Source organism: Corvus brachyrhynchos, unplaced genomic scaffold (genome assembly GCF_000691975.1).
Source record: "Corvus brachyrhynchos isolate BGI_N302 unplaced genomic scaffold, ASM69197v1 scaffold279, whole genome shotgun sequence".
NCBI lineage: Eukaryota > Metazoa > Chordata > Aves > Passeriformes > Corvidae > Corvus > Corvus brachyrhynchos.
The window spans coordinates 5,003,411-5,026,637 of NW_008246060.1; the positions used below are offsets into that span (position 1 = coordinate 5,003,411).

At 40.6% G+C, this 23,227-nt stretch overlaps 1 long non-coding RNA gene across 1 annotated transcript in view; it reads left to right on the forward strand.

The window, feature by feature from the left end:
• LOC108449642 overlaps positions 1–23,227 on the forward strand; it is a 376,499-nt gene that overhangs the window by 350,402 nt on the left and 2,870 nt on the right. Inside the window, exon 5 of the long non-coding RNA XR_001865894.1 lies at positions 19,895–20,135. This is a non-coding gene — a long non-coding RNA (uncharacterized LOC108449642). The remainder of the gene's footprint in view (positions 1–19,894; positions 20,136–23,227) is intronic.

Sequence of the window (23,227 nt, forward strand, 5' to 3'; positions counted from 1 at the left end):
GGACATTGAATTTTCTGGCAGTGGTGAGTCCCCTGGAGGGCAAAACCCACTTAGGATATCCTGCAAAAGGAGGGGTTTGTCTGATTTTTGTCCCATTTGCAAAGTCCTCTCATCACTGTTTTTCAAGGTTTAGTTGCCCAGCCCTTTTCTGGCTGCCCAGTCCTTGTTCTGAGCTGGTTCTCAGCCCTGCCAGCCCCACTGCCAGGCAGGTGCTGCTGTGACCCTGGTGGGGAGGGCAGGCAGGTGGTGGCACACGACTCCCCAGCGGTGGCAGTGCTGCTGCTCCCACTGTCCTGCCATGAGCTGTGTCCTGCTGCCAGCACAGAATGAGGCAGACATCCTTGTCTCTGTGCTTTTTCTCCTGTGTCACCTTGTGATGTTTATCTAGCGAGCAGGAGTAACCTTAAAAATAACTCTGGGGAAGAAGTCTAACTCTGGCTTTGTTCTGTCTTTAACCTCAGGCAGACTGTGTCAGCAAGAGACTTTGAAATGATTTTTTTTTCCCCCTCATACCAGCTTTTTTTCTACCAGGCAGCACTGTACTGAGACCCAGAGACACAGACTGTATTCCCAGCTCTGATGTTTTTGGTACCTCTCTTTATCCCTTTCCAAACCTTCCACTGTGTATCTGGCTTGTCATACACCACCCCTCTTGGGCATCAATTTTTTGCTCTTTGCTGCACAATTTTTACGCTGCCTACCAGGTCTCTACTGGGGTCTCTGGTTCCATGCAGAAGATAAATAACAAAACTAAGGGGAAATTGCTAATAGGACCAATCTCAAGATTTCTTTTTTTTAAAATATTCTACCAAAAAGCCTGAGTAAAAGGCAGGAGGGGTAGATAGTGAAAAGCACAGGCTTTATTTTAGCAAGAGTCAAAGTGATGTGTGTGCATGCACAGCAGCTGCCAGGCAGAACTTAACTCCATGGAAATTTCTGATCTCTTAAAATACGCTTTCAACCCAAAATGGACAAAGGCTACATTTTGAGAACCTTAGAACTGACATGTTCCTAGTTTTTGGTATGTCAGATCATTTTTCAGAGTACACAAGAGAATTCCTTGCAGGGAAACAAAACTGAAGTCTTTTTGGAATAGGGTCAAGGCTCTATGATATAAACGTCAAATAACATCCATTATTAAGCAGGCTGTATAAATAACAATTGCCACTAAGTTCTTTCACTCATTAAATCATTGAATAATTTAGGCTAGAAGGGGCCACTGGGGGGGTTGAACAGTCAGCTTGCTGAGGGGTTCATGCAGCCCTGCACTGACCACCTGTGACAGAGAAGCCACAGACATTTTGGACAACCTCTGTAGTGCTTAACCTTTTCATGCTGTTCTGTTTGACTTTTTTCCCCTCTCACCTTATAGACAGCCATGATTTATGAACATTTCTTCAATCTTTCACTGACCACTTCTGAGAAAGGTCAGCTCCATCTTCTCTGGATCCCTCTCCAGCTGATTGAAGACTGTGGCAGGTGTCCCCCTTTCTTCTCCTTGCCTGGAGGCTGAGCAAGCCCAGATCCATGGGCCCCTCCTGAGCTGTGTGCTCCATCCCCCTCCATGGGGTATCAATACCCCTCTCCTAGGGAAGGACAGTGTTTTAGGCACTACATGTGTGATTGAACCTTCCAGATGCCCAGTAGTAGGAAATAATTAATTTCCAACCTGCTGGCTGCTCCCTTGCTGAAGCTGCCCAAGGTGAGGGTGCAGGGCTTGCATTTGCCTTTGCTGAGCTCCTTGAGGCTCCCCTGGGTTTTTTCCTCAGTTATTTGGTCCTTGGTAGAGGTGCCCCTGTGTTGATTCCTAAGGATGCCACTCATAGCCAGCCCCTGGTTTGAACCACTGCCCACCCAAACACTTCAGCCCCATTCAGGCTGTTATCCATGCCCAATGACAATTAATTGTTACAGTGCTTCTAAGAATTATTCTTTCTAATTTAATTAAAAGTGAAGGCAAACAGAATGGAAATGGGAACAGTGGCATGTTTTCCAGACCTGAAATGGTGTTTCGGCATGCCTTAAAACTGGTGTGAGTTATTTTGATATAGTTATCTTTCCTTTTCCTGCTTTTCATTTAAAATTCAGAGATTGCTAGAATCAACTTCTGAATTATTGAATTTTTAAACAAAATTAAGTAGGCACTGTCTTGGCTGTTCTGAAAGTAAAATTAAGACATAGGAATGATCCTTTGAATTTGTAACAGAGAATTTCAGGATATATATATATTTTTTTTTTTTATTAAAGGAAAAAGACAGATATGGTTGCCAGCCTGGACCTGAAATTATGAACACCAAGGAATAATAATACACTGTTGCTCAGTTTCTTGCTTTTTATTGGCTTGCTTGAGTGTTATGGCTGCTCTGGAGTACCAGTTCTGCTGAGAATGTGTTTGACAGCAGCCAGACAGGTTCCCTCGGCAGAGCCGGCATGAGGCCGGCATCAGCGCTGCTACTGCTAGGAATTCCACGAGGCATCTCCCCATAGCTGGTCTGAACGTTGTGATGTCCAAGATTTATCTTGGTAATTTTAGTGCTGGCCCATTGGAAATGTTTTTTAGCCTTCAGGCATGCTGCTGGTCAAAGCTTTCCAATGGGATGTGAGCCACAGACTTTCTCAGTCGTCATAGCTGAGTTAGTTTGCTACTCAGCTATGCAGAAGCAGCAGGCCTTTAGGCTAATTAATAAATCATCAACGCATTTGTGGTGTGAAAAATGAAATATTTATGCTTGCCAGAGTAATGTTTCTGTCTTGCAGCCCCATGCTCTGTTGATGCCTGATGGAGGATGAAGTAAATACCAGCTGGTGCAGAATGAGCAGAATATAATTACTTTCTACAAAGTTAACTGAATATTAAAAATAGAATTCAGAGAAGCTGGCAAAAAAGGAAAAAATATATAGATACATGCCTGTGAGGCAGGACACAGCCAATACATGAAGGGAACACTTGCCTAACTGGTGCTGTGGGGCTAGGAAACCTGCAGGATCCATATTGTGTACAAATGTGTCACACAGAGGCCTTTTCACAGAGCAGTTAGTGGCCAGCTGGAATAGTTAAAAGGCCTGAAGGGAAGCCAAGGATGCTCTCCTTTTCTGGTTGGTCATCATTGGGGGACCAGTGAAGGACTTAAAGCATCAGCTGTTGTTGCTTTTCAAAATTGTGTCCACTAATAAAAGAAAGAAAATATTACTTCTAGGTTTTAAGGCAACCAGGAGCTAGTTTCGTTCTTTGTGTTCTGACACAATAGTAGATTTACTGGGGCTGTGCTGGGTGTCATTTTTGCAATCACTGCCCTAGTCCTTCTCCACAGAGTTGAATGTATGAGCACCAGGCCAATCAAACCCCTTGAAGAAAAACATTATCATGCAACAGAAAGAGGATTTAACCCCTTATTTGAAGTGGAACCTCTTTAAAATAATCAGCTAAAAGTGATTTACACAAGTGGCTGATTTTAAGTGCTGGCAGTTGCAATCAGAGGGATTGAAAGGGTGAGCCATCAAAAAGGCTTTTCAGACAGGTGGAGGGGTGGCACTGTGCAGGTCAGGCATCAGCCTTCCCCTGTCTCCCAGTTCTAATTTCAGGGGTTTTTTTCCCCTGGGCAATTTAGTCTGACTTTTTCCCTTTTGTTTTGTGTGTACAGTCTGGGGTTGTGATAAAATTCAAATGTTCAAAATCCAGGAAGAACATTTGGATTTTTGTGATTTTTATTTTTTTTCATTTACTTTCACAGCCTTTTCAGAGATTTTGTTCAGGGGTTCAAGTCCTGTTGAGTAAATGAGCCTCTGAGCCTGTCTGGGCCAATCCTCAATTCCAAACCCTTCTGACTGGTCACACCGCCTGTTGCATTTCTTCAAGTCTGAAGATTTGTAGCAGAATCTGTATGGAAGGATGGACTTCTAATGTGGATTATTGGTCTAGTTAGTGAAGCATTTGTTTTAAAATAACAAAGAAACATAATTTTCCCTTTTGGTTGTGACATTTCTGAAAGCAGGCAGTGGCCTGAGGTGGGCACACAAGACAGTAGACAGGTTATCAGGCTGTTCCTCTTAAGGGGAGTGGTTGGCATCAAGAGGAAGAAAAAAGGTTTGCGAGTTGTGGGGTTTGGTCTGCTGGGTTTTTGTTCTCCTGTTAAAGATTTGTTGTGGAATATTCTTACAGCATCACTGTAGCTGTTTAACAGTTGTCCCTGATGTGTCCTCAGGGCTGTTATGATCCAATGTCCCTATGGGATAAAGCATTGTCCCAAGGCACTGCTCCCTGCCCTCGAGCACCTTGCTGGAGGAGTGGAGGAAGCTGGAGGTTTTGCCCATTTTCTCCCCATCACTTCGAGTTTGTGAGCACCAGGGCAGTCATGCAGAGAGGGGAAGTGACATGCAAGAAGCTGGAAGTCCTATTCCCAAACAGGGAACAAACAGGATGCAGCCAGGTCCCCTCATCCCTGTCAAACTGCCTGCTAATTAAGATTTGAAGGAGCCAGTGGTATAGGAACAGAGAGGGATGGATGTACCCTTTTGCACTTGTCTGACAGATTAAAATCAACTGCTTTCAAGGAATTTGAGAAATAGATATAAATATTTCAGGAAGAAGTAAATTTAAGATCTTCAAATGCTACTTTAAAAGGATGCTGGACCATTTGAGAATACTCATTTTAAGTAGAAGAGTTACAGAAGCAGCAAATGATCTCTATTTGCAACAGGGATTAGAACTAAATGTCATATTTTAGGTCCAAGCTTCATGTTTGCTTCTACAAGAACAGACAATTTAAATGTCAGTTATTATAGCTTGTCAATAAATTTCAAAATCTAAGCAAATCTGGAAAACATGACTGACAGCTACAAATTAATTTATCTTTGTTAAATAAGCAGCCAGCACTTCACTGCCATTGCTGACATGCATCACAGTATAACACTACTAATTCAGAGTGTGAGCTGTTGTTTTGTCATGAAGTACAAATTATGCAGATTCTACTCATTGCCTAGGAAGAGAGAAATCTTTGAAGTTGTGATGCCCTTTAGGAGAAGAAATCAGTTATCCCAAAAGCTCTATGGTTTTATACTCACAGAGCAGTGGTATGGTTTAAAACAAAGCACGCCTTCATCAATGCATAAAATCATAACTACTAGTGGGGATGGTAAAAATCACTATTTGCTGCTTAGTAAGAAAAGAAATAGTGTGGAAATAAAGGCCTTCACAAAGTTAGAAGTGAGTTAAAAGCCAGCATGAGCCATTGGTTGGTATGAATATGAAGCCATTAATTTAATCACTTAAATAAAGACACAGCAGACTAAATACAGGGGTGTGTGTGAAACACCAGGCTCTATCCATACTGGGGTGTTGTACCTGAAAATAATTCTAAGATTAATGCCAGTAGCTGGGGTTAGAATTGCCAGATGCTTTTGCTGCAGATTATACAATAAACAGTGTCCTTGACAGCAGTGTTGTAAAAAAGAAGAGAAACAGTGTAAGAAGGGGTTTTATTCAGAGCAGGTGGCCAAACCAGGATGATGTAGAAATTCCCAAATTGCTTCAGTGGTTCTTAGAATGGTTGGGATTGAAGGGGACCTTAAAGACCATCTAGATCCAACCCCCCTGCCATGGGCAGGGACACCTTCCTCTAGACCAGGATGCTCAGAGCTCCATCCAGCCTGGTCTCAAACACATCCAGGGATGGGGCATCCATGACTTCTCTGTGGCTGAAGAAGTTCTGGTGAAGACCGAGGCAAAAAAATCATTGAGTACCTCAGCTCTCTCCATATGCCACTTTATGTGTGCTGCTCAAATTCTCTGCAAATATTTGACCTTTTTTGGGTTTTTTTAACTCTTTTCTATGTTTAGGTGGGTGAGCTTTTTTCATAATTTTTCACTGTTTAGCAAAACATTATGAAGAAGGAAAATAAATTCTTGTTGTTTTTATCATGAGGCTGCTTCTCCAGAGGGATTCAGCCTGATGTGTGTTCTCCCATAGAACATGCTAAGTCAATCTACAAAATTTACAAAAATGCTCAGTTATTTCAGCTGGCTGTTAATCCCAGGGTTTAATGATGATGGTGCAAATGTCAGCACTATTAATTATTTCATAGAGATGTCTAGAAATGTTTCTGTGGTTTGAAGCCTTTTAAGAGACCAGTCGACAGAAGTTAATTTTGGGGCTATAAAATACTCCAGTTGAAAATTTTTGTACTTCAGTAGAAAGCCTGAGAGGAAAGCAGAGAGAGGTGTGATTTGTAGAGCTCAGAGGGGAAATAAAGATATTCTAGGAGACTGGATAATTGGAATAGTTGATTTTGTTTAAAATTATTCCACCACAGTATGACTGCTGTATTCTATAATTTATCTGGACTTTGAGAGGCGTTGTGAAACCAGGTTTGAAAGCACCTGAGCAATAATCTGAGGGGAGAACATGGCAAAATGGACACAGTTTCTCTCTCTGCTCTAGCAGCCACCATGTAATTTAAAGTAACCTTTTCCTGCTACTTGCCATTCATCTGGCTCACCATCCTTCAGGTCTGCTTGCCATGGGATTGTGGTACCCTTTGGATCTACCTGGTGCTGAGCATTTTGAAACTCCAGCTGTTTCTTGAGGGCCCAAAATAAGAGGTGGCCTGTGTTTTGATGACACCTGCTATGTGCCACTTCTAGGTGGCAGCCTAGGGGTGATATCCTTGCAAGTCAGGAAGTGTTTTGAATGTTTTCAGTGCTTCCTTAGCCATTTTCCCTGACTAGTCTCACAAACTAAAGTTTTCTGTTACTGTCAGTCTTTTCAATGCCCACAAGCACCCATGTGATGTCTTTACTTTTGACCACTGGAGCCTTATCTCCTCAAGCATTAAATTAATGTGTTATGACAAATAACACACTATTTAACACTGTTAACCTCTTGGGTTGGGAGGTTCAGAGCTTTGTCTCCTCTGTCCAAGGGCCCAGAGTCACTGTTCATTTGATAATCACTGTAGTTAGCTGATCAAATTTGCATGCCATGAACGTGTCAGGTTTGAGTGTTGTTTTTTTGGTGTGGGTTTGTTTATTTTTTCTATTCTCCTGTCAGATGAGGGAAGAAAGAAAGGTGATATAAATAGAACATGTAATGAAATTGGTCTGAGCAGGAAACTCATCAATCTAGAACTCATAGGTGATGCAAACCCAACAGGTAATAGATAAAAGGTCATCCTATTTCATGGACATTGCTTCAGATAAAATACCTGTTGGAGTTAATAATTCTCACAATAAATCTTGCTAACATAAAGAGCTCACTTGTACAACTGTAGTTATTTTTACATCAATGACCTTAATTAATATGAACTGTTTGCTGTACTGGATTTTGCTCTGTCACCTGAGCGTGGAGGTCCCCAAAATGACCACTAGGGAAAGGAGTTTGTATTATTGCAGTATTTAATTTGTGTCTGGTACCTTAAATTCCTCTAACTTACAGTGAACCATATCAGATGGACCAGTAATTAGGTTCAGCATCAAACACAACATTAGCAAGGAGCCATATAAAGCACTCTCAGTTTGGAGTCAATCAGCCTGGTTTGGACTTTGACTTACCTCAAAAAGAGGTTTTGGACATAGACAACATCTATATGTTTGGACACCTATAAGTTTTTCTATGCTTTTAGGTGATATGAGTTGGCCTAATGAGAGCTCCCACCTCCCACTATGAACCCAGCTTCCACATATCATGCTTATACAAGTTAAATTTATTAGTTAAGCATAAGATTAGGTCTGAGCACCTCTCTGATCAACCCTGCATGGGGCCATGTTTATTCTGCCTGCACCACCAGGGTGCAGGTCAAACATGACTCTCTCTCTCTCTCTCTCTCTCTCTCTCTCTCACCAAACATGACTCACTCTCTCTCTCTCTCTCTCTCTCTCTCTCTCTCTCTCTCTCCCCCCCCTGAAGCTGTAGAGCCAGACTGTCTGGAAGAGGGTAGCAAAGAGCTGAGGTGGGCAGAGTTGTTTGAATTTAAGTTTCTCTGGTAATGGGTTTTTTGTCAGCATAATGTGTAAATACAGAACATTATTCTGATTTATGGAAAGCTTGCTTTATTTCTACACTCTCTTGTGAAAGAGCTGAAAGTTTTCTGCTTGCATTGGGGAAGCCTGAGAACCACCCTGGGGGATCAGAGGCTGAGTGTTGGTATTTTGTCTTAGTCAGCCTCTAAAATGAGCTTCCTGGAACTACCCACGAATATAAAGCATGTCTCCTGCAAAAATTATCCATCTCTTCTTTTCCTGAAAACAAAAACCAGGTAATTACAGGGAAGACTACAGGTAATCTCCAGATTATTGCCTTGCTAGCTGTGACTTCATTCTGATATTTTCCTTGTGTTTTCTGTTCAGAGATAAACCTTCCTTCCCTCTTAGGTTGGCAGTGTCTTTCATGGCATCAGACAGATCCTGCTCTGGGTATCACAGCAGGCATTTGTTCCAGGGCTGGCAAACACCTTTGCTGCTGCGTTCATGAGAGAGAGAGGCAGATTTGGAATTAGTTTTTGAGGCTCCAGGACTTAGATTAATTGGTCAAGAGGTCTGATTTGAACTGCTGTAATTGTGCAGCCAGCAAGTGTCCACTGCATGTGTTTATTCTTTCCTACTTTCAAGCCAGAGGGCTGAGATCAAGTTTCTTAATTAGTTTCTGAAAATAGGAAGAAACCATTGTTCAGTCAGTTCCTACAGAAATGAGGGACGCTGCATATGAAGCAGGGCAATGGGCACAAGAGTTACCTACAGATGGAGGACAAAGTATGTACTCACTTAGTGTCCTGGGTTGCAGTGTATTCTATCACCATCCTTATGAGCTGTTGAAACCAGGTGGGGCAGTGTTTCCTTGCCTCCTCCCCCCAGACTACTTGCTGTTAATGGCCCATCATTGTCCTGCCGCCTGACTCAGAGATAACTCCCTCCGGACTATCTTCTGTTAATGAGCCTAATCAACACTTTGCCTCATGACTCATTACCCCATTGTGAGATGCTCCACCCAGAGGGAGGAACCAAGCATTCCATACTGGATATAATCTGAGACTCTGAACACCAGAGACAACCCTTTCCACTGGATTTCCAGAGGACAGGAGCTACACAGGCACCACTGGACCTGAGGAAGAGCAGACTCTTTTACTACAGGATCACCGCTTCAGAGGACTGCAGCCACCATTCTACCAGACTGCTACCACCACCCTGCCTAACAGGGACTCATGTTGTATCTTGACTCTGTCAGTTTGAACCAGTGTTTTCTTTTACTTTTTTTCCCTTTTCTTTAATTTCCATTAAATTGTTATTCTCACTTGGTGCCTCCCACTGGTTTGTTTTCAAACTAGTACACTTAGGTATCTGCTGATAGCTGTGCTGCCAGCAATAGCTTATGGGTGTGAAGAGGTAAAGCAAGTTCTATTTCTGGAACCTTATAATTTCTAAGCTTTTTTCTTTTTCTTTTTTTTTTCCCCCAAGACAATTCTTGCTTTCTGAGTAAAAAAAATAACAAGGAGAAAGGGTTACAGTACCTTAGAGTAGGGTACTTGTGTGCAAAGTACCTAAGAAGACTTCGTAATGAAAAGCAAATGAAAGATAACTTATAAAACATTCTTCTCTAGCATACAAGATTTTGTGGTGTTTAGTCAAAGGCAGAACTAGGTGAATGGTTATGCTTTATTAAGTGACATTAGTAGAAAAGGAACTATGGAGAGTACAAGAAAAAAAGTTGTAAGAAGCTAATAGAGTTACTTGCAAATTTAACATGGAACATTTCAACTTTTCCTAAGTAGAGATAATCAGACCTTGCTAATCCGTTTTACAAATTCTCACCACGTAGGGATGATTATATTAAAATTGCTTCTTAGTATAAAGCAGAATTCCCTACCCATACTAATATGACAGATCTCTCCTCAAACTATTTGCTTCAATGAGTGTTCCTTTAGTATGGTTCAAGGCATCCCAAAAGCTTGCAGTGAACTGACAAAGGTGCCTTTGAATACTTTAATCATGCATAGCCATCTTCACCCTCTTTAGACTGAGACTAATCTAGATTACATGATTGGTTAGCCTTTCAGAATAAGTTGACCCTTAAATTAAAATGTTGCCTCTTTGAAGATTACCAATCAAATTAAAACAACCAGTCACACTTTAACCTCTAAAATAAATTGGGGTTTTTTAAAGTGTTCTCTTTTAATGATCAGTTCCTATAAAATAATTTGTAATTGTCAGCGCTCCACACTACAGAAATTCAAGCTCATTTGAAGACTAGGACTGCAGTGGGCCCTTCATTCAGCACTTTCTCATCTTTAGAGCTATGGTTTTGGTAAGATCAGAGAAAAAATTAGGATAACACCACTCTCTAAATTGGGTTCACGGTTGAGATGAACTGAGTAGAATGCCTGAAAACCAGTTCTCTTCTGACCACCACGTGAAGAATTCTAACTGCAGAGTCAAGATCTCTTCTTCCACTGCTCACTGAACTCCAGCACATTTGGAGGACTTTCCAGCATACATCTAGTTCAAAGCCTTTTGAAAAGTTTCTGCTTTTGCACCCTGCCTCTGAAGCTGGCTGTGTAATCCCAATGCTGGCAAGCTCCTCTCCTCTTCTTAAGTGGCTCTTTTAGGTGGTATCACCCACAATGGAGGAGGCTCCCTGAGCCCCTGGTGTGTTCTGGGACTCCAGAGACCAATGTTTCTTCCTCCTCCTCCTTGCAAATTTGTTCATCAAGAGGCAGCAGATAAAACGAGAACATACACTCTTTTTTCTTTTCTTTCTTTTTTTTTTTTAAATTTTGTCTTTCATAAAATCTCTTAAAGTGTTCTGTGAAGTACTCTTAAGGTACAGCTAGAGCTAGCTGGCAACAGCGATTATTATTTTTTTTTATTTTTTCACATGCACATCTCAGAAATACTTAACCATAAGAGAATTTCATCTCTATATTGACAAAACTGGTAATTAAGAGCTGATGTAAAATTCTTGCATGAAACTTGCACATCACTCCTTCAATGTTATCCTTCAGATAGTAATTACTATTACTCATGTTGGTTTAAGCCTCAACATTGACAGTGTGAGTTTGCATCCAAAAAATGTGATGTTTGATTTAAACCAGTGTTTTTCAAGTATGCTTGCTGAAGTTGTGAACTTGGGGGATATGCTGGGTGCTCCTACAAAACATCTAATTCAACTTTTTTTTACACAAAGTGATCAGTATCTTTAAATCAATACAATATTTCAAAATAGCTTTAAACTGGAAATATTTTTCACAATAAAAATGTGTCTGTGTGTCATGATGCTGTATGTGAGATTGGGGGATCTGCTGGATCTTCATTCTGGTCTCTTTTTCTTGCCAAGGAGAAAACTTGGGGATCTCTGGGAGGGGTTTCTCCTCTCATTCCAATTTCTGACAATTTTTGAGCTATTTTGTTGCACACATCGTGCATATGAGCTTATGCCCACTCTGGTCAGTATGTATCATCTGAATTATTCCATCAATGGATAAATAACTATAATACAATATTATATAATGTATAAATAGCTATTTCAGTATTTCACAGACATGATTGTGTTCCTGGGTATAGTTATTATTTTAACTCAGAGTTAAACTGTGTCTTGGGCTTGAGCATCATAAGGACAGACCTCATGAACAAGGGTTTATTCAAAAGCTGAAAGCACAGGCATGCCCTGGTAGATGTGGCTCTACTTAACAATTTTAAATTAACTCAGCTGAAGCTCTGTTTGAGATGTTTAGCAAAACCTAATCAGGGTGTGTTCATCTGGATGTTATTTCTTCCCAGTGAAAGCAGGAAAAAACAGTGCATGAGAGAACAGAGCATCGACAGCAGTATATAAAGCATAAAAAAAAAATCAATAATTATAAATAATAGAAGGTACTGTAACAATGAAATAACCTTTAATGCCAGTTCTCTATCCACTTCTATGAACTTCTGAGAAGATACTTTAACTGCTACTTCCTTCTTTAACATCTCCCTCGCCATATGTGGGGTTATACACAATTTTTTCTTAATGGATCTAAAAAGCCAATAATACAATGGCCTGAGCACAGAAGTGCAGTCAGAAAGGCTTTTCTTTCCCACTCGACAGAGAGATTCAGAGGCTCTGCTATCTAGCCCAGTGTATTGATCTCTGCTTCTTACATGTTAAGTAGGAAATTCTCTCCAGAGTTTATTTGTACTGACACTTTGTTGCCTTGAGGTTTCAGTAAATAGCAGAATTGCACAAAGCAGTTTCTTCTTTGTAAAAATATTCCTTTTAAAGAAAAAAAGGTGTCTATTGCTTTGCAGTTGCATCTTTTCAAGGATCTTCCCTCTTTTTTTTTTTTTTTTTAGTTTTACTTTAGACTTGGAGCTCTGGAGGCAGTTCAGAGCATCTCTTGAAAGACTGGATAGAAAGTTTATGTAAATGAGCTTTGTACTTTCATCTCTCTCCTAGTACACCTTGACAGAATATTCTTCCCCTTTTTCTCCATGGTCATCAAAAAAAAATGAGAACTGTGTTCTCTTCTAAAGGTTCCCTTGCTGTTCTGTGATTTTGTGGACTCCACAGGTTTTATTAGTGTAAACTGAAATTGCTTTCAAAAGCTCTTAATTGGTTTGTCCTGGCTTAGCATATGCCTTGTAGTATTTTTGCAGGTTTTGTTTGGTTGTTTGCCCAATCCTCCCACAACTGTCTAGTTGATCTAGGAGACTTTAGATCAAGTGTTGAAAAATGACATCATGGCATTCTGTGCCTCTTTGTTTGAGCTGAAAACCATCTGTCTGGAGTCTCCAGGGGGTCACAACCCAGCCACTTCAAAGAGAGGTTCTTTTAGTGATTTACTCTCCGGATTCTACTTAGGGTCTATAGATAGATATGTGTCTTCTCTGGCTCACAGTAAATAATTCACTGTACTTTGAGGAGAAAAATACATAATTATATATATAATATACAAAAGCCCACAACAATATTGAACGTGCTTTGAATTTCTATCATTTTTACTTGACTTTGGGTATGCCAGTAGAATGGAAATTAAAGTGCTGTTAAATGGCATTAATGTTGACCACAAAGCAACTGCTTTCAGAACACCATTCTTGTGGGCAGTATTTTTGCAAAATGGTTTGATTTTGTTGTGACCTTTTCTCTTTTATTGTTTGAGGCTTACCCAAATGTATAAAATTGATTTTTTTTTTTTCTTTTTTTTTTTTTTTTTCCTTTGTGCAATTACATGTTGGGGGAACTTCTTCAGGGACCTATAAACCTGACTGTGTTATGCTTTTTTTTGTAACTTATGGCCATTGCAGTTTGGAACCACTGAACAAGGGAGGTTCAAATGTGAATTGAAAGTATCTAACCTGGTGAGAAGAAAGTTCTGACTGACTGTACAGCAAATTCCTCATGTATCTTCTTATGCATAAGGATGATTATTGTTGGTCCCAATGCACATGGAAACCTCACCTTCTTCAAAAACAGCAATTTTAGGGACACACTTGAAGCGTTCTTTCCTGCTGGTGTGCAGTCCTGCCATACGTTTGGGGAAAATGGGAATGCTACCTGGAAAGATTAATCCTTGGCACACAACCCTGAAAGCAGCCAAGTCTGGGAGAGATTATGACTGAAATTTGTCTTGATTCAAGTTTCTCTGAAGGGCAGAACTAACCTCAGTAATGCATGGAGAGCATAGGGGACCTCTGCAACTCAGTGGGTCATGCCCCTTCTGGAAACAGCTTATCAGTTTCTGTGTTTATTCAGTTTTAACTCAATGGGCTTAAAAAAAAAAAGTTTTGGAACACTCCCTCCCAAGGCATCTCAGAGAGCAGTAAATGAGAAAATATATTCAAATATGTTTCTGTGCTCTTGCATGACAAAAAAAAGGTCTTTTGGGAAAGAGGTTTCACAAAAACATTTCAAGGAGTTGGGCACCTTTTCCCATTTTTCAGTAAGTCACAGGCACTACAGGGAATCCCAGAAATTATGTTTGGGGGGATTCTTCTGCTTCATGCTGGAGAAGCCAACATTAGGATATGGTTGATTTTGTAGATACTTTGGAAATAATCTTATAATTATGTGTAAAGACCTTGTTGAGTAAGGTTAAGAGCATTTGCTGTTATCCTTTAGGGAGAAGTTGTTAAAGCGGAGGTCCTAATCTCTTGCCTGGTTCCTCTCTATATCAGGTTGAATTTTATTCACAACAGATGCTGAAAAGTGACAAAGTGTAATTTCTCCAGCTACTGCAGAAAATTGCTCATAATTTTTTGATAGCCATTTAGTCTTGATAAGGTCACATCTTCCAGCTAAACTAGGCTTAGACATATTTATTTCTCTGCATTTAAGGCTGATAGCAAACACTATTTTAATTTTAACAAGTATTTATAGTCCAGGTCTGCACTGCAGTTTATGCCAGGGCTGTGGCTGATTCCTGGAAGGTGTGAGCTCACCTGTGTTAAGGAATGGACTGCAGGATGAGTGGCCTTCTTTGAGGAATCCCAGGAAAATAAGTCCATGTACTTGACTCAAAGAGACAACAGTTTATCAGTTACTTAGATGTGCACTGAAGAGCTCGGTGGGCTGTGTTTAACTGGTGGCTTGAGATGCTATAAACAATGGAATTGAAAACACAAGCACTCCCTGATAAGTACAAGCTCCAGTCAGTAACAGGTGATCTTTTACATTTGCCATCTTTGGAGGGAAAAAAAGTCCAGTGCATTACAGAATTAATTTTATTGAAATGCTTAATAGATTTTACTTTTTAAAAGCTTCCAAGTAGTTTACCAGTTTGCAATTCATCAAGAAATGCATTTGATGTTCCTCCAAAAGGCACTTTCATCACTCCTTCTTTGAGAACATAACTGAATGCAAAGTAAAATATCCAATTGCTAGTAGGTTGATGGGACAAAGGGTTTTTTCCATAGGGGAAGAGAACAGAAATAACTCTAAAGGCAGCTTTGCTAGGCGTCTGGGGACAGAGCTGCTGCTTGGGGTGTAGTGTTCATGAGCTGTCCATAGCAGGAGGGAAATAAGCAGTGTCCCTCTCTTTTCCATTGACTTGCAGTCTGCACTGTCCAGGAGCAGGAAATGAGATTGCACTGGCTGGAACAGAGAGCACCAGGCTGGTCCCAGGAGGTGCACCAGGCCCACAGCCTCCCCCAGGCAGTGAAACAGCCAGGCTTGGGTGACATCTGAGGGATGTGGAGTCCCAGAGAGACCACCTGGGAATTCTGACAGCATTACATCAAGGTGAGAAATGCAAAATCCAGCATAGATGCTAGAGGTCTATTTCCCTAATCAAACAGATGCAGATGAGGTGAACAGGACTGGGACTACCAACAACACTGTTTTGACTGTCAGAAATTAATATATTTAGCATATAAAATTAAGCTTATTGCAAATGTGTTAGATTTAATGTAGGATTTTTATCAAAAGTGCAGTATCTCTTCATGCATTAGATAACTTAGCTTGCAGGTCAGGGCTTTGCCTCACTGTTGGACTTTTATTGTGACATTTGATCTGAAAGCCAATATTTGAAATGAGGGCACAGAAGCTTTCCTTCAGGCCTGCAGGTAGCTAAAGTGACAGCTCCATGTCCCAGCTTCACACCAGAGGTTCAAAATTCTGCACAACCAATGTAACCTGGGGTGTTTTGCTTCACAGCTAAGGGACCATGATCCTAAATATTATTTACCTACTTAGTAGTAGTTATTTAAGAAATAGTAATTAGGCACATTGAAATAGTTAACACATATAAGTAGTTTATGTTAATGTAATACTTTTAAACTGACATCAACAATGTTCTTATCAGACCCATTTGTTGATTACTAATTATTTTAGTCTGAAAGTATTTTTGTGGGTATGGGGAGAAGTGATTTTAGCAAACAACTTCAAGTGCTCCTGTAGTGAACGTATACGGTGATGTCAGATAGAACAAAACCTTTCTGGTCTTGTGGCCTTGTCTCAGTTCCTTTGAATTTAATTATTGAAATTACCTACTATTGTTCCTAAATTAAATATTTAAGCTTTCTAAATGGCTGCCGTCCTGGTTTAGTTAAGGTGAGGTGATTGGTACTGACAGAAGAAGTGAGTTGGATCCTGGTATTGGGGGGGATCACAACTTGTCACTGTTTTCTCAGCACTGCCACCCCTGTGAGGGCCAGTCCAGCACTCTGGTACTGCCCAGGCTAGGAATTTCCATGGAGATTTATTTGCAGTGTCCTGGCTGGGCAGAGGAATATCTGGAGCCAGCTTCCACCTCTGGAAGTACCATAAAAGTGAATATCCTTTCTGCATTACCCGAGGTTTTTTCAGTCTGTGTTTTTCACTTCTCTGATGTTTAATGAGATAATGAAGGAAAGTCACGAGGGGAAGAGAGTCAACTTAGTAATGCATTCTTTGTTTTTGTATGATTTGAATGGAGCTAGGTGTGAATTTTATGCATCTATCTGTCATTCTAATTATGGGGGGAGGGAGGTGGTGTAGATATCTGCAAAGTCCGAAGGCTGTAAGGGTACCCCGTACACAAGAACTTAAATTAAGGACTAATAAAATAAAGTACCAGTTTATTGCCACTATGGTGCTGAGCAAAAGGGCTGGGATTGTCAGATTTATCTTTGTTGCATGCCTTTAGCTTTTTTTAAAAGGCAGGTGATTATGTTCTAGCTACATGTTTTCTGATTTTGGTTTTTTGGGGTGTTTTTTGCATGCATCTTAAAACTTTTGAGAGCAAGTAGAAAAAAAAAAATTTTTAAATAATTTTAAAATGAAGACTGGGAGACAGTCACATTTTCTTGAATATAACGTGAGATTCTAATGATAATTTAAATTATTCATAAAGCCTAAATAATTAGTCACTCTAGTTTTCAAGCAGACAGACAAGCAATATATACTGCATAACTAAGGTTAGAATTCTGTTTTAGGTGTTAAGTAGCATGAACACATTTATAAAATCTTATTTTTAAGAGATCCACCTTGTGCTTGTAACAGCACAGCCATCACATATTTCTTCTCAAATTTTGTATCATCAAGCACAGATTCCATGCTAACAGACTTTAATAGTTAGAGGAACTTGAATATTTTTAAGCCCCTTCACTTGCTGGCCAGGCTGCATTAGCCCAACATGTCCCTCATCAGATCTCCAGGAAACACCTGAAGAATGAGGCAAGGGCAGACTGATGTCCCCAGGGTACTCTGCCATCCATAAAGGATGTATGGCAGCTGATTTCTGAGCCACACATGCTGTCTTTTGACTTCCATGTCCTCCGTGGTTTTTGGTGTTCTCCATGGCTGTGTCTTGTTTGGTTTTGATTCTCTGCAGCCTTTTAACTGCAGCCATTCAAAAGCAGAGCTTTTTCTCAGTGTAAATTCACACTAAGGGAAGAAACACTTCCTTTTGTTTGTTTTGAAACTAGCAATGATACGCTCATATCCTTCTGTTGTTCCTAATCACTGCTTTACAGATAGCTGTGACTGTTTCTGACACACACTCTTGCCCAAGGCCCATATTTTATCATCCTCTTCCAAGTCGTGTTCAGACACATTAGGCTCTGGAGTGGCCTTGTTAACGTAGTCCATCACGGAGAAGCTGATTGATACCCGATCATCCTTTGCACCACCTTTTGTTTCTCTATGCCCTTTCATGAGACATAAAGAAGCAGGAAAGCAGCACAGCAAGCAGTAATCATGATACAGGCAAAGCAGAGATTTATGTATTGCCTAATGAAGGCTTTTCTTTGTGCTCTGTGCCTGGCCTAGGATTGCTCATATCAGTTTTCCTTTATTCTGTTGTTGTTTGACTGTTAGCACGCTGCTGAAGCTGCCCTAAAGCTGGCTTGGAGGTATGGCTTTTCTTGGTCATTAGGGAGGATGCAGAGGCAATCTTTTCATATGAAAAGCTGTCTGAGGGGTGGGGACTGAGGGTAAAGGTCTCTCATGTTCATTTCTGTCACTGAATTTCCTCTGCCTTTTTTTTTTTATGCCTTAAATATGATTTTTAATCATTTAATAGTCACGAAGTGGTTCTTTCTGTGGTCCTGAACACGTGCTCCTCTCCTTTGAGAACTGTGTTTGCTGTCTTGAGCAGATGTCATCCATCCCCTCCCTGTTAAGCCCCTCTGAGTCATTTATAACAGTGTCTGCCTGTATTGGTCCCTGAAACCTCTTCTGTAGCCCTCATCTCTTCCGTAGAAAATTATATTCACATGTCACACTTGACCCTATTCTTCAGGATCTGGCCTGGAAATTGTAAAAATTCAGCCTGACACGGAGCCTGGCACTTTCCAGTTTCTATTTCCTGGGCAGTGTTAGAGCTGTGGATGGCACATGGCAGCCAGGAGTGCAGGCACCCCACTCCTGTGATGGGTGGCAACCACTGAGCCACCTGCTCTGTGCCCATTGCTGCCTGGCACAGAGCAGGGTTTGGGGCACGGGGGGCTGCCGAGGCCCTTCCCAGCTGGGGTGTGTGTGGGGCTGGGACTGCCACTGGCTCTGAGCGATTGGTGCTCACCTCTTGGTCCATGATGGCTTCTGCCACTAACAGCTGTGACAGTGTCTTTGTTATTTCCCTAATCCCCTCCCCAGGTAAGTGTTTCCAGCACAGGACATCATTAACATTCTCTCACATCATCAGAGATACCAAGTAAGAATTTATTTTTCTGGCGGGAAGTCAAATATGCACTAAAAAGAAATGAGAACCAATTGTGAGTATTTTAAATCAAAAACCTGCTAGAAATGGCATGGCAGTATCCTGTTGCCCACTTCTATGGGAATTAAATATGACTCCTGACTTGTAGGTACTATTTGAGTATTTCCCTGTGCAATATGCTTGGTAATGCAACAAGGGCTGGAGCTCAAATGCATTTTCACATGTAAAGATTGTAAGGGAATTTTCTCTAGGAAGAAAAAAATAAAAGAGGCACTGGAGAGCAGAGCAGCCTATAAACCATGCAGAGACACAGCTCAAAAGTGACTTTATTTTGAAACAAAGGAGTTGCTTATTTCCATGAAGCTGAACTGTGTTTATTTCAACTCTGATAAATGGAGACACATGTGACAAATGAATGTCTTAGTAGTTTTGGACAGGGAAACTGATAAGGTCCTATCTTGTTTGCATCAAAGTCCTAAAATCCATAGAATTTAATCAAACCAGAAGTGTTCACCGAACTTTATAACAAAATAATACCTTCTATTTTCCTTAATAAACCTGACTTCAGCATTGTTAACATTTGGCCTTCAATTTCTTTAAAATTATTTTAAATGTCACCTACTATCAGTATAGAAGGAATGATTTCTAGTAAGACACCAGGATTGAATCACTCTGTAATTATAATAATTGTATTTACAGAGGAGGAAACAGGTTCTCTCATAGGGAGAATATTTTAATTTGTTCTGCTGTTTGTGGTGTCTCCTTTTCTTTTTCTTTTATTTTTTTTTTCTTTAATTCCCAGTGGGTAGGTTAAAAAGTAAAAAGACAGAATTTTCCCCAGGAGACTGATTCTCCCCAGGCAGAATACATATTTTAAAGTGACTACCATCAATGTGATGTGGTAATAGACCTTCATCCCTAATGCAAGCACTGGCAGCAACTGAGGCATCCGAGGCATCATTTACTAGAATATAACTGCAGATGACTTTTTGTGGCTTTTTGTAGCAATCTGACTTCAATTCAAACCATAATCAGCTAATCACTGGCAATTTTCAGATATGAGTCAAGCTAATTTCAAGACAATCCGCCTTAGTTTCATTGAGCAGCCCTGGGGATGATGTTTATGTTGATGTCCATTAGTATTCCAACTGACAGTAATGTAAGCTCTGCAAAAAGGAAAAAAAAAATCCCACAAAAAAAAGGCCTCTCTAAAATGAGCAATAACAAAAAGTCTGCCAGCCTTTCTGCAGAAGTGCAGAAAATGGAAGTTTATTTTTCACCACCTGTGTTCTCCCAGCAGGAGATCTGAACCTGGGATGGAGCTGTGTAAGTAAGCAAAGGGTCATTGAGGATACTCACCCTGACTGGAAGGGGTATTTTAGCTTCTCTTCAGCACTGAACGTCAAAACATTTGCTGTGCCTAAAATCATGGAAACTAAGAATGGGGTTGGAATTAAGGCCTCACAACATGTCTGTGACTTTTTGCAAGAGCTTTTAGCTTCAAACCACCAACAACTCCCCTGCCATGCACCACTAAGGTATGTAAGTAAATGAGTCTAGAACCTGATAGATTGAGGGGTCTCTTTCCTTGTGTTTTGCCTTTTAACCATTACTTGAATTGTTTCTCTCTTTGCAGCCTGTAGATTTAGATACACACAACACCCCATTTGCAGAGAAACATCCCCCACAACACAGAGGTGTGGGTCTTCGAGTCATGCAGCCAAAGAGATGCTGTGAGACTGAAGTGGATAACTTAACCAAACGAGCAGATTTCTTTTATGGAAACACTCTATAAGTCCATTAGTTTATGAGCAGAAATTGGGTGGGTAAATCCTGTCCCTGGCACTGCTGAACACAGAGGGGGGTGTTTTTGGCATCTATTTCATGGTGGGGGGAGTAAACACTGAGGTCCATTTCTTGATGCAAGATAATATTGTAATTGCAGTACTAACCTTGCCAGGGAGCATTTGTTTCATTTTGCCATCGTGGTTAGCAACTGCAGCTTTGGAGCTATTGCCAGTGCTTCCTTTGCCTTCAGCATGCCAGTAAGAGGAAATTCAAGTGCTGTGGGATCTCTTGGCCTCTTCTTGGGAGCCTCGGAGAGAAACTTCTCAGTGCCTCAGTGCCAGAGACACGCAGGGTCTGTCCCTCCCACCTCAGAGGCCTTAGTGGTCTTGGCACCTCACTGTGGGGGAGGAACAAGACAGAATTTTCACCTAAACCCTGATGGGGAATCCACAGGGAGAGGGACAGGAGTCTCTTATTGCAGCTACTATTATTTGATCAAGCTTGAAAACAGCAAATCCCACAAAACCCCATGAAATATGCGGCACTAAAAAAAAAATCTTTATTCCAAATCAATCACCACTTAAGCAGACTGAAATGAACAGTAAAAAACTACACCCCCAGTGTGTTGAGCAATCAGATATTCAGTGCTTCATCTTGAGTAACACCAGCCAGGAAACACTTCTGTGGCCATCCCCTGTTTGGATCTCTATTAACTGTGATCACTGAGGAAGTGGACCTGGAGTCATAAACAATTTTATTCAGTGTACAAGGGTGGTGAGATGGCAACCAGAGTGATAACACAGCTAAAAAGGGAATACAGATTAATAGAAAGTGTTCAGAATGTCATTTGAAAAAGCAGCGGTCCTTCACCCTCGATAGCGTGTTCAGCTGGCTGCATCTCAAAAACATGAAGAGCAGAAACAGTTCTACAGAGATAACATGATTGGTTCTGTAGGAAAACTTCCATAAGGAGAGAATGTGAAATGACAGTACCTGTTTATCATGGATGAGATAAATCAGGCAGAACAAGCTCCTGTTAGACAAAGTAATTAACGGCATCCTTGTTCTCAGAAAGGTCTTCTTTAAGGAGATTTTAAAAAATAAAACATGATTTAATTATGGTGGGTAACAGCAATTGTGAAGCTTGCACTGATCATGCAACATAAACATTATATTGCATGTCACAGCTGCACATTAGAACATAGGCAACATTCTTGTGCTATCATATATGTTTTTATGTGGCATATGGCATAGAATCTTCTGATGTATTATATTGGACCACATTAACTTTTACTGCAGTATTACACTGTGATAAGTTGTGTGTATATATCCACATTACAATACATTATGTATGAGATGTACAATGTATGCACACAGTGTTATAGGTCCATGTCTATATAAAACATAATTAAAAATCTAATCTTAATATATTAATACCAAATTTCTTTTTGGTCACATTTAACAAAAATATAGGAGAGAAATAAAAGAGAGGAACCTAAGATGGATGAGAAGAAACTCCCTAGGTGTGTTAGATATAATTATGTAATTGCTATATGAGTTCAGATTATATGAGTATGTATATTTTTATAGACTCCAGATGTTGGACTATATGTCTAAAATGCATATTTCAAATATATATACACAAATAAAGCATGTTATTATTTTTGTATTTATAAAATCTACAAATCCTATACACGCAGATATTTTTATATATGACATACATAGAAGAAGAGGTGCCATCATGCTCTATGGGTATATGGATTGATATAACAGCAGTTTTTTCCACGCAGGTCATTCCATAATTGCTCATTAGGAAGGAGGTTGCCTGAAAAACAAAAGACTGGGTAGCAGCAAAAAAATAATTACTGTGGAGTACTGGACACAATTTTTTCTGTGTGTCAATCTGAGACACAGTTGAGATAGTTACACGTTGCCAATGTCTTACAGCAGTTGCAAAACAAAGCTTCCAAGGCCCTTTTTGAGGTGGCTCCCACAACACCCAACCACAAATCCCAAGATCTGTCCAGCTGCAATAGTTCTAAATGTCATTCCTTTGTCATTGCATGTTGATGCTGTAGCCAGAAGGGCAGACTTGGTGCTGTTTGCTGGGGCCCGTAGAGGTGTTAAGAACATTTCTGTGCATTTGGGAAGAAACTTCTGCTGCCCAAAGAGGCTCCCAGCTCCACAGAGTGCTGCAGTTGATCCCACAAGGCACCTCATGCCACTTTGGCCTGATGGGGAGTGTGGGAAGGTGTAGTGCCAGTGTGACTGGCCCACAGAGTGATTTAAAATACCTTCCGTGCAGATTTTGCACAGCAGCACTGCCAGCGCCATAAATATTCATGGAAAGCAAATACAAGAGGAATTTGTGCCCAATGAATGTATTTTAAAAGGGTTGTAAAATACTCAGAGAAAATATGTCCAGCATGAACTAGAGGCCCAAGTCTGGGAGTTACTGACACATTCCCCCAGCACTAAGCACCTGATTGCAGCTCCTCAGATTCCTGAGACAGGCCTAGGTCCTGAGCAGAACAAGTACCCATAGGCTTGCTCAGTACTTTGTGTATTCCAGCCCTACCAGGGTGCTTGATCCAGAGATACTCTGCTAGAAGCTCTTAAAGCACTCTCTGACCTGTGGTGCTGCCATATGTCAAAGTCAGATATTCAGTGAGAGAAATGTGGAATTCCCCTGAATAAATAACACAAATGGAAGATTATGAATACAGTTTTGCTATTAAAATGAGAATTTTGTTCCACATTTAAGTAATTTGTCATTAAAAAACACAGCCCAAGTAGTAGATCCAACAGTACGAGAGAAAGGTAAAGTCATGTTTGGTAGCAG